The sequence below is a fragment of the Plutella xylostella genome, chromosome 23 (genome assembly GCF_932276165.1).
Source record: "Plutella xylostella chromosome 23, ilPluXylo3.1, whole genome shotgun sequence".
Classification (NCBI taxonomy): Eukaryota; Metazoa; Arthropoda; class Insecta; order Lepidoptera; family Plutellidae; genus Plutella; species Plutella xylostella.
The window spans coordinates 1,950,728-1,961,237 of NC_064003.1; positions in this window are offsets into that span (position 1 = coordinate 1,950,728).

Sequence of the window (10,510 nt, forward strand, 5' to 3'; positions counted from 1 at the left end):
AATTGATCCATATCTCATAACTTACCTTTGAATTATATATTGATATAGATTAGATGGATTTATTAAAACCGAAAGGGTGAATTACCACTACATGCTAACTTAAATTCTTATAGAATCAAGAAATATTAGACATTTACGTGAGCTCTCACCGGAACAGATAAGTTTGTGGCACTATACATTTGAAAGAGGACATTTTGTTCTTTGGGATTCACTACATTCGGGCAGCATATTCTTTTATTTAAAGGCAGCGTCCAAAGATCGATGATCAAATCGAGAAATTGGTGCTACTCGATGTGATGTGTCCATTGCGTACGATGCGGAAAGGTTACTTTACAGTATGTGACCACATAGTATAAAACATAGTCGTTTTCTCTGTCCCTTTGTGTACTTAATCTTTTTATCAACTGATTTTGATGAGGATTTTTTTTACATATTAATAGAGTGATTCAATAGAAAGGTTTTTTTATGTTGTATAAGTAATAAATTAAATTTAAAGTTTTTCTGTCGTGTATTGAGTATCAGCATTGTACCGAGCGAAACCGAGGCGGGTCGCTAGACTAGACATATATGACAGTTATTAGTTATACATATAGTGGAGCGGTGGTAGCTCAGTCGGGTAAGCGCCCGCTTCTCACGCAAGAGATGCGGGTTCGAATCCCGGCGCTGACATGTACCAATGAGTTCTTTGAACTTAAGTACAATATATACCATCGCTCTTACGGTGAAAGAAAACATCGTGAGGAAACCTGCATATCTAGATTTAGCATCTAGATATGTGAAGTTGTGAACCCACCAACCCGCAGTGGCCCAGCACCAGCGTGGTGGGAAATGGTCCAAGCTTAGGAAGGCAGTTTAGACCTAGGGGATATGCACTAAAGTTCCACTCGAGATAGCCAGGTGCAGGTACTTACACCCCCACAGAGAATAGAATAGAATAGTTATACATATTATATGTAAAGTTTGTCACCAACACGGTAAGAAGAACAAGATGGCTACACAACAAGTCCCACAATCCTGCGACAGGAGCGACATTCCGTCCTGTGCGTGACCCGGCCAATTACCGCGACTTACAATAATCATACTCCGTAATTCCACCAAATGACATTCCGACAGCCAATATGTGTCATTTGTGGACAAATTACAAGGCAATTTGTGCCATTACCAACTTTGATATACATCTAATCTGGCTCGGTTCAGCTCTTATTAAGACTAGATAGGGTCTGGTTTTGGTTGTTGGGTAGTTACAGGTTGGTTGGTCTAAGTATTGGCTCTAGGGGTTGGGACGGCGATGGACCAGTTGAGAAGTGTACGGCTTATTATGGAATTTGTAACTGGTCAATCGTACGTTTAAATTGACTTTGCATATGGATTAGGTACATTTTTATTTAACGTATGTATTTTGATTAGCACAAAACAGTAGTAATCACAGACCTATATGACACTAGATTCCCCAAGTACATACTTGCGTGTCAGAACAGAAGGTTGAACATGATCATATGATCAACTTTTGGTTCATACATTTAGTTAGTTCCGGCCAGCTGTCATTATCAGTGTCAAAAATAATAACTCCTATACAAATTTCGGCACGCCCGGTTCTCATAGAAATGAGTGCATTTGTGACATCTGGTGATATACTCGTAGGTCTGTGGTAGTAATAAGTAATTATATTTATTTCTATTCGCAGACTTTTGGCAGAAAGCGCTACTATATACATAAATATAAATACAGTCGTACAACTCGTAAGTACCTACATATAAATGAGTGTAATTTGTTCGGGCGTCTGTATGTATGTAAGGGGTAATTTTGCATATCATTACGTCGGTGCCTGCGCATTGGTCCACGCAGTAGGAGGCGCCAAAACATGGCGGACCATGAGAGAAGTCAAGTAAAATCTACTTATTAATTGGCAGCTAGTACCAGGTTATTGATGTGTATTGATTTTTGTAATGGCAGAAAGGCTAGTACCGGGCGCATTTGAGACGTGACAAAAGTTCTTCGCGCTCGCTCTTGAGGCTGCTCGATGTAAGTGACCGCGATGCAAAATGTGTTTTGTCACGTATTAAATGCCCTCCGTGATAACGTTACAGTTAGAAAAAATGTGAAAGTGGTATAACTGGTCAAAGATGGAATTTTCATATTTGAAAACAGAGCCTTTTAAAGCTTAAGTCTGCTTAATTAAGCAACAGGAAAAGAATTCAGAAAATAATAAATTTTAAATCTTATTAATAAATTATTCGGAACGTCGGTCCACAACACACAAATTCAGGCAAAAGTTGATTTAATTTTGGAATCAATTGCTATTCAAACTGGCATATAGTAATAAGAACTAGCAATACTGTATTTTGTCTAATTATTAACTAAGAGGTTGCTCGCGATAAGACCGCCATATGTGTTAGATTAAGTTTTTTATAATTTTGTCCATGTTTTTTGTTTAAAAATAAAGTAAGTAGGTATATCTTATCTTATTAACTCTTGAAAGTTCGAAATTTAATGTAACCCACCCAACTTTCTTTAAATAAGATATCACAAAGATATTTTAATTAACACCCCCACAATGAATACAATGGAACAGATTTCTATATTTTGATACGTAATATATTATTATGTAAATATGTAATTGTCATCATCATCCATATTTTTCATCCACATTAGTGTTCTAGAGTGGAGGCCGCGACTAGGCAAACGTAGTGTGGGACGCCCTCCGGCTAGATGGAGTGACGACTTGCGAAAGGTGCCTGGTTATGATTGGATGCGGAAAACTAAAGATCGCATCCAGTGGCGTGCTTTGGGAGAGGCCTACGTCCAGCAGTGGACTGCTATAGGCTGGTGATGATGAGGATGATCCATATTTTTTGCTGAACCGAATCAAAAAATACAGCTATTCATAGTTTTGTGCTTTTAGAATCGTTTCCACGAAGAAACGAAGATAGACTTATCTTAAATACTCCTACTGCCATCTAGTATCCAGTAGCTGAACTTAGCAATCTTTTAACGACATCTGCCGGAGATGTCAAGCAACTAGATACAATTTTACTAACGCTAGACTATATTGGTAGTGTTTAGTTTAGGGCTTTGGTAATAGAAAGCGCTAAAATATACATGGTCATCTACTTATACGATTTTGAAAACGGGTTGATTGTGGCACGTGGTCAGAAAGGTAATTTTCAGGTAAGTTACCTCACGTAAATTCGTCCTTTTCAGACCCCTTAGCATGAATTTTCTTATCTTTTCATATCCATGTATCATATCATTGTGATTTGAACAGGAGGAGCAGAGCTGTCCTAGTATGTAAAAGCAAGGAAATTTCAACAGTTTCAGGGAGTCTAATCTTGCTGTTTTATCCACATATAAATCCACTCCTCTCCATACACTCTATATTTATATAATTTGAACATTTATTTATAATATATTAAATATGAGGTCGTTGTCAAGCCTCATGATCTTATTTCATCACTCCCTACCATTGTTGTTTTATGCTCCTTACTAACATACCTCATTAAAATAATATAATCAAAACCACTTAAATTTTGATGTAAGATAAAAATAACAATTTCTATGCACTATAAATCAAAATCTAATTGCTCGGACTTGGACTGAAAACTATTCCCGAACCAGAATATCCCAATATTAGGGAATGCCACAATAATGGGTGATTCCCCGAAACTGTCCCACGGCTGCGGATAACGTAATCGTCTGTAAAATCGCAACCAACGGGGTCACTCTATAATATCTAACGAAAAAGTAACCCTCAAATTCATAGACAGTATTTTAAATTTACAACAAGGTTAAAATACACGAATTCCGATTCTTTACGTCACCCAAAAATATGAATTTCGTATAATATTTTTGGGTGACGTCACATTAATATCACGTCATTTTTAAACCTATTGTAAAGTGTCAAAAGTATCTATGAATTTGAGGGTAAGTTTTGGAGCTCTGCTGCGCGAACCATCACTCTATCTCGTTGTATTAAACGTGCCGATTGCACGACAGCTCTCGTTCGTTCGTTTCTCGTCAGTATAGAGTAACCCTCCTGTTACCGAAATTTCAAACCACATTGGCTTTTATGTAGAGCGTAACTCCTACGCAGTAAGAGTTAAATTTGAACCCGAATTCGGGTTTTGTACAAAATCACCTGCTCAGGCAGAATTACCTCAAACGGATTTCCATTTTGTTCTTCAACTGAATTGTACTGAACTGCAGCGATGTTGCATATTAAGTGGGGCATATTATTCTTCATCATTGGGTGTAAAAAGGCATTATTTACAATTTTATCACAATATTTTATGGCAATATTCTGAATTCATTCAATATTCTGTAGAGTTCATGTTTGTAATAGACTTCTCAGTGAGAATGTTCTAGGAGGTAAATTCACCTAGATAATTTTATTTAATTTATAGAAATCTTATTATGTGTTTGCCTCTGTTTGTTCTCCAATAAATAAAATAAAATAAAAATTTAGGACGGCGTTATTTACCAAGGGTTTTCCGTTTAGGAGCAATATTATGGTGCTACTGTCACTGGAACTTTTTCATTGCATTGCATCATAGCAGTGCCTATGGGAAAATCTCAAAAAAAATCCTCACCACTTTTGCAACACCCTGTATACATATAAAAGCGAAGGTACCATCCGCGTCAGCGTATCTCCAGCAGGTCGATAGATCTTCATTAGAGGGCAGTTTTCTGTCGACGCGACGCGGGTTCAATCACTTCACCAGGTTTAACCATTCAGTGTGGGGTGCTGACGCAATCGACGCTTTTCATTAACATTGGCTCACGCTGGAAGTTCCTTTCTGCATTCTTTGCTTTGATGCCGACATAAACTTGGAGTTCCTTTCTGCAACTCAGCACTGGGTGGTTATTTTTAATGGTCATTGTGGTGCACGAAACTAGCTTCCGCTATGGACGTATCACCTGCTTCTTAAATAAGGAATACTGAGACGAATACATACCTAAACACATACCTAGGTTGTAGGTATACTTACATTTTATTTAAAATTTAATAGCATAAGGGCTGATTTTTCAATGATCAGATAAACGCTATCTGACGAATAAATTTGTAGCTGTCACTGTCTAATACAAACAGTCAGACGCGACAGCATCAGAATTATTCCCCAGATAACCATTATCTGACCATTGAAAAATCAGCCCTAAGGCATATACTATTATAATAAAGACAGATCGTAACTCAATAAATTGGGGACCAGTTCTTTTCCTCGGAAATAAAAGAATTAGAACAATGTTGAAATGAGAAGCACCCGACACTCGGAAAAGGGGACTCGTCTGATTAAATTTGCATACATTCATTCAATCTCAGTTCAGTTTCCACGCTGAAACTTTCAAAACGTTAAGCTTCACGAAATTACGTAGAACATTAAAAGACTTTGAGCCCTAATTGCTCTAAAGTTTGTGACGCCCGCGCACCATAGAAACAAGAAGACAGCGCGACGTCACGGAAAATTCCACGGCCGCGAGCAAGTAAACAACATCCGCCGCCGCCGCCGCTGCCGCCACTCGATGACGTCATGGAAGATTCCACTGCCACTGAAGTAAACAAGATTCGCCGCCGCCGCGTGCCGCCACTCCCCACTACAGAAGCCGCATATAAAACGGCGCACGCGCGGACAGAAAGGCAATACTCGTGGGGTCGTCTTAGTGCTCACACCTAGCTCTGGTTGCGGTTCGGTCGACCGCGTCGCTTCCGGAGGTCTAGTGCGCTAAGACATAGACCGGCTCAGTAAGTCTGCCTTCCTCAAGCTTGCGTTGTGGTCTTCCCCCGCACACGTTTGCAAGAGCCTGGTGGAACTACGGAGTTCTCGAAAGACCTGGCACTTCTACTAAGTCTGGTTGCGGTTCGATCGATCGCGTCGCTCCCAGAACCCAAAGGAACTGCCGGATTCTGTACCACGTTTATTCCACCCCTGCTTCCCCAACCTCTCTGTAAAAGGGCCTTCAGCCGCAAGCATAATTGTCATATCCAAAAGCATTTAAAAGCATAAAAAGTCGCATCAGAATTGTCAATAAAACTAGATTATCGGTTTTTGGTCGTATTCATAGTCTGGGCCGTATGTTATAATTATATCGTGTTGTTGGTTAAGCATTATATATAAATAAAAGTCAAAGATTTTATCCTCGTTGTATTCGTAAAACCAAATCAGTTGTTTCAATTCAAACTCCACTCAGATAGGTAACCCAAATGATCAGTCATTAGGTTCATTTATGTTAGCGTAGCACCCCCTGAGCTAGCCGCCCCTAAGGCGCTACGTTACATTTGGCGCCCAACGTAATAACCCTGAAAGGGTAGGCCCAGTTGTTTCGTAATACTAAGATTTACGTTACATTTGTTGTCCAAATTAGTAATCCAAACGGGAAGACCATTTTGTTCGGAATTCAGGCCAAGAGTACAAGTAGGTACTTCGGTAGTCTTTCGTTTTCATCGGTTGGTCAAACCACAAGGGAGGTTCGGTTTTTGTCGTATTATGAGTAACTTAGTAGGATACGTCAAAATCGACTCAGTTTAGTAAGTGATTCGGTAGGTTTCAGTAGTCAAACACCAGTCACAAAGAAAGGTACGGTCAGTACAAAAAAGTAAAATAAACCCGGGATTCAAGAAATAACAACGGAGTAAGAAGGAACGAAATAGGAAAAGAAATAAATAAATGTCATCGTGGATATATAAATTAAAAAAGGAGGATTTAATCAACGAGTTAGAAAAACAGGATATACAGTTACAGTTTAAAGATTTATCAGTAGAGGATTTAAGAAAAACATTAATTAAAAAACTAAGGGAACAAGCAGATAGGGGGGAAGAAATTTGGGAGGAAAGCAGGTCAGAAGAGGAAATGTCAAAAGAAAAGAACAGCACAACGACTGCCAGGAGCCCGACAGACGGCTCAGCAGTCAAGATAACAGCAGAAATACAAGCGAACAAGGAAATCATGCAGGCGGTCTTGGGATGGAATATCACATTTGATAACCACAACGACCCAGTAGATTTCATAGAAACATTAGATGAATTCATAGAAGGCACAGAAGTGAATAAGGAGAAATTATTACACCTGTTACCGAGGATATTTAAAGGACAGGCTTTAGCATGGTATAGGAACATTAAAAGTCTCTGGAATACTTGGGACGACTTTATACAAGGATTTCAACTCCATTATTACCCGAATAACCAGGAAAATAGTTTATTAGAACGAATAATCGCGCGAAAGCAAAGATACTTAGAAGATTTCAATACTTATTTAACCGATATACAAACACTAATGAGGCGATACGGGAAACTGTCAGAAGAAGGAAAACTCGAAAGAATTTACGAAAACTTAAACACAAATTACAAATACTACGTCAAACGGAAGGATTTCAGTAAACTTAACGAACTCATCTCGATAACAAAAGACTTCGAAAAACTGAACGCGGAACGATATAAATCAAGGTCAACACCAAACGCCGCAACAAAACCAACATTGTCAAGCAACCGTAGACCACCTGAAGACGATAGAATACATAGGTCAAACAACGGTCGTAAAATAAATCCAAACTACAACAGCGAAACAATGGGAAATAGGTGGCCTGTCTTTTGTCGCGACGCATTATCTTTGTTATACGCACACTCTATGCACGCGTCCACATACTTTTTCACAAATCGCCTAAGTTTAGGAAACCAATATTCTTTTTGAATTCTTTCTAATGTTTTAGAATAGCCCGGATGGCCCATCTCATCGTGATTTGCTTTGCATATTTGCCACCTGGCGTTTCGCGGAACAACTAACCGTAAGCTGTCCTCTACCTTCCTATACACGGTTCGATTTTTGACATGATAATTCTTTTTAATATCTTTACACTCTTCATCTTCTTCCGGCTTAAGGATTTTAAACACCCGTGCGATATCGGGATCTGCCAGTTGCAATGTAAGAAGCCAATTATCCTGTTCAATATTATAAATATTAACGCATGGATTGTCATCTGATCCCACGGTTAGCGTGGCATTCCGGCTTAAGGCATCAACGTGCGTCATCTGAACTCCGGGACGATACTCAATTTCAAAAGAAAATTCAGAGATTTGAAGCCACCACCTTGCTATCCGCGGAACCAAGTCTCGTTTCGTTAATGTAGTTCTAAGGGCAGCGCAATCTGTATATACTTTGAAATGCAAACCAAGTAAATACACCCTTAACTTTTTTAGAGAGCAGACGACAGCCAACGCTTCTAATTCGTAGGAGTGCAAATGTTTCTCTTCGGCTGTCGTTTGCCTACTGAAGTAAGCGACCGGCTTTAGTACCCGAGTTTCCTTCTGCCACTGCATCAAAATTCCTCCAACGCCAAGGGAACTGGCGTCGGTGTGCAGTTCAGTTTCGAGCTTGGGATCGTAAAGTGCTAAAACTGGCCTGCTTACAAGTTTCTCCTTCAAAACTACAAAGGCTTTATCTTGTTCGTGAGACCATTGCCAGGCAGAATCTTTCTTAAGTAGGTACGTTAGGGGTCGGGCAATTTCCCCATAGCCTTGGATAAACTTACGGTAATACCCGATCAAACCAAGAAATTGACGAACCTCGTGGATGTTACGGGGTGTAGGGAATTTCTCTACAGCCGCAACCTTTGCCTTACCAGGCTGTATACCTTCAGAGGATACTTCATACCCCAGATACTCAACCTTCGTAGTGAAAAATCTACACTTTGATAACTTTAAGGTCAGCCCAAACTGCCTAAAAAGTTTCAAAACGTCCTCCAATCGCTGAAACATTTCGTCCGCATTTTTAGAGGGTATCAGTACATCGTCTAAGTATGCAAGAGCATATTCGAATCTCTTATTGCCCAAAATCTTATTGATCATCCGCTGAAAGACAGCCGGGGCATTCGCTAGCCCGAAAGGCATGCGTTTAAATTCGTAATGCCCATCGGGCGTTACGAATCCAGTAAGATGTTGACTATCTTTTGCCATAGGGACCTGATAGTACCCGGAGGCTAGGTCTAATGTGGTAAAGTAAGCGTTACCACTGAGATTCGAGATCTGGTCGTCAATTATTGGGAGAGGAAAACGGTCTTTACACGTCTTGTTGTTGAGGGCTCGAAAATCAACACAAAGTCGCTGTTCACCAGTTTTCTTCTTAACCATTAGAATAGGGCTGGAATAGCTAGAACTTGATTCTTGGATGATGTCATTACGAAGAAGTTCATCAATAGTTTCCCTTACTTTTTCGCGCTCTAAATGTGACAGACGATATGGCCGATATACCACCGGTCTATTATCCAAAAGTTCGATGTGCAACTCCACATCTTTCACACAGCCAATTTCGTTTAGATTAGTGGCAAAACAGTCCCGATAATCTTGCAAAAGAGAGTATAACCTATCTACTATCTCTGTTTCTAAACCTTCACCTATTTTCACATCCTCTCGCTTCAAAGGTTCCAAATCAGCCGCATTGGTAACGATCCTATTCATTTGGCATGAATCTCTTTCTAAGAAAGGTACGGCTCTTGCTATCAAAGTGCCTGTATCAAATTTCACAGCACCGGACGCCAAGTTGGTAATTATCAAATTACCCTTGCCATTTGCAAGGTGGTAAGCACCTTGAAACAAACCGAACTCTCGTCCGGACACAACAGAACAGTATCCCTCAATGTAAACATCACCAGTGTAGGTGGAATCACCAGCCTGTACAGTTACGATGCTTGTTTCCGTGACTCCAGTAGGCTCAGCAATGTATAGCTTAAGTGGAGCTTCATCAGTTTCGGAAGTGAACGGATTGCAAGATGGACTCTTGTAAAAGGTTAACCTGTCACTGTTTTTTAAAACCGTAATGAACGGAAGTTCCGTAAAGTTCTGTCCGATAATAATAGATGTTGGCATTATTTCATCAGAAATTACAAGGATCTCGATAGATGCATCAACTTCGTCAATTTTAATCGTTACATGCGATTTATACAAAGGATGAATAGATGAATTGCCAAAACTCCTTACTACAGGTAACCCGTCGTAATTCTTGGTCAATTGCAAGGCGTTTGCATCAGTTTGACGAATGAGACTACACTCGCTACCAAAATCAATGTATGCCTCAAAAGTTTTGTTATTTACTGGGATAACCTTAAAAAATTTGTCGTTAGCCTTATTGGACACGTCAATCTTTAAAGTCTTTCTCTCAGATGTGGTATCTTCATGAGCTTGTGATCGCTGCAGTGGTGTAAGCTTACAGTCATCACTGTCATGCCCGATTCTATAGCAACGTTTGCATTTAATTAGTGGCTTCGGACATTTATAATAAGGGTGTCCTTTTGAACGACAGTTAAAGCAATTAACGTTATTATTCCTATTCGATTGGTTGGCATCGTTTCTATTTCGGTTGATGGTTCTTTGATTACCTCTACTATAGTTTCTGTTTTCATTTTGATTCAGTGACTGTGAACGTTGGGAGCAAAGGAAATTTAATAATCCTTCGGGTTCCCTACAATCTAGAGTTTGCGCCCCACTTTTAATTGAACCTTCACTTAAACCATGTACAATACAATCAAC